This window comes from Octopus bimaculoides, chromosome 25, assembly GCF_046866305.1.
Source record: "Octopus bimaculoides isolate indiv1 chromosome 25, ASM4686630v1, whole genome shotgun sequence".
In the NCBI taxonomy this organism is placed as follows: domain Eukaryota; kingdom Metazoa; phylum Mollusca; class Cephalopoda; order Octopoda; family Octopodidae; genus Octopus; species Octopus bimaculoides.
In genome coordinates this window covers 3611972-3614471 of record NC_142952.1, presented here as the reverse complement: position 1 = coordinate 3614471, position 2500 = coordinate 3611972, and the positions used below count along the sequence as shown (strand labels likewise).

The window sequence follows — 2500 nt, the reverse complement described above, 5'->3', positions numbered from 1 at the left end:
CACAGGCACTGCACGATAACAACATGTTAAGCTTCGTGCAATGGCCATACTCGATAACGAGGGGGCAGCCATCATCATGTATATGCGTATGCATTGTGTATTTGAGTTCTTCTACTTTTTAATTACCTGAATTCTTGCTGCCCGGAAAAGGCTGATTTCTTACAAATGTACATCGCTCCATTGTTGGAATGTAACTCACAAAAACAATGTCACATTTCGAACTTCAGAATAGACTTGCATATTTACACTGTTCCGCTGACAGGTTGTATCTCTTTTTATGTGTGTGATTGTGTTAGTTGGATGATCTCTTTTTGTGAAAACCCTAGCTTATCCAGATGGTCACGTAGAGATTTACCAACAAAACCAAAAAGACCAATTGTTCTGGGATTAACGGCAGTTTATAATCTGAGTATAGAAGCTGTAAGTATGTATGTATGTATATATGTTTGTGTGTGTGTGTATAGATAGAAATGTATGTACATATATATATATAAAGATATAAATTATATTATATATATATATATATATATATATATATATATATATATATATATAAACATATATGTATACACACATATATACATTATATATATATGCATATATTTTATTACATCTACCGGGATCTTTCGTATTGCTGGATAATTTTTGTTTCCTTTAAGAATATTGTAGAATGGAGACTTTTCATAGATTGGAATTTAAATTTTTATCTCTACAGAAATTTATTCTTACAAGAAAACATTGAATTTGAATTACTTTTAATTTTTACGATTATAGATAACAACTCGGGGTGTAACCTCTGAACTCGAGTCAGGTAGATGTGAATGATGTCGAGAGAACGTCTGCTATGAACGATATTTTTTTGACATAGGGCACCTGTAAGACGACCGCGAGACGCTGAACAAAAAATAAAAATGAACTGCGACCAGGCTCAAAAAAAGGAACCCGAGATATCGGCTGCAATTACTTACTTGAAGTCAGTATTGGCACAAATTAAATCAGCTTGAAAATACGTGTTCACTTTATTAAATTTATACCCAGGCTAAGCCTGAACGACGAAGTGCCGGAATCGCTACTGATATATATATATATATATATATATATATGTATATATATATATATATATATATATATATATATATATATATATATATATATATATATATATATATATATATATATATATATATATATATATATATATATATATATATATATATATAGGGAGAATTCACAAAAAAACAACAGACGAAGACAGGTGGTGTAGAAAAGAAATAGATGTATTAGTATAACGCTCGGGAATTGAAAAAGTCTTTAACGTTTCGATATATATATATATATATATATATATATATATATATATATATATATATATATATATATATATATATATATATATATATATATATATATTTGTCCACGTAATCATATTAATGAATATGTATATACGTGCATATACCCAAAAACATGTATGTATAGCTGCATAGATGCAATTATACATATAGATATATACACATTTACACGTATGTACATAAATGTATAGACAAACACACACATACATAAATATATACATATGCATATAAGTATGTAAATGAATATATATATGTGTATATATATATATGTATATATACATTCATATATATATATGTGTGTGTATATACATTCATATATATATATGTGCATATATATACACACATATATATGTATATATATATATATATATATATATATATATATATATATATATATATATATATATACACATATATATGTGTATATATATATATATATACACATATATATATGTATGTATATACACATATATATATGTATATACAGATATATATGTATGTATATACAGATATATATATGTATGTATAGACAGATATATATATGTATGTATAGACAGATATATATATGTATGTATATACACATATATATATGTATGTATATATATATATCTATATGCATATATATATATATATATACATATATGTATATACATATATATATATATATATATATATACATATATGTATATATATATGCATATATACATATATGTATATATATACATATATATAGATATATGTATATATATACATATATATATACATATAAGTATATATACATATATGTATATATACATATATGTACATATATGTATATATATATACATATATGTACATATATACGTATATATACATATATGTCGTGGCATATACCGATGTATGCATCTATGTGTGTTCTTTTCTGTTGTTTTTTTTTCTTTCTTTTTTATTTAAATTCTTCCTGCGACAAAGGAGCTGGTTTTTAACAAAGATGTAGATAACGACAACAATGTCACATTTAGACCTTCAGAAAAGTCTTGCACAGTTTTATTGTTCCGCTTACAGATTGTATTTGTGACGTGCGAATCGGTTGGTCTCTTTTTCTGAAAATCCAGGCTTATCGAAAATGACAGCTTTTTACTGAGCGTCAAACTAATACATTCTTTTGTGCA

General features: G+C 25.2%; 1 protein-coding gene and 1 long non-coding RNA gene across 5 annotated transcripts in view; one reads left to right on the top strand and one right to left on the bottom strand.

Moving 5' to 3' along the window:
- The window catches only part of LOC149131055 (uncharacterized), an 81111-nt gene that overhangs the window by 23347 nt on the left and 55264 nt on the right, over positions 1-2500 (top strand). The window lies entirely within an intron of this gene.
- Positions 1-2500, bottom strand: part of LOC149131056 (uncharacterized) — a 68359-nt gene that overhangs the window by 15955 nt on the left and 49904 nt on the right. The gene's annotated exons all lie outside the window — the stretch shown is intronic.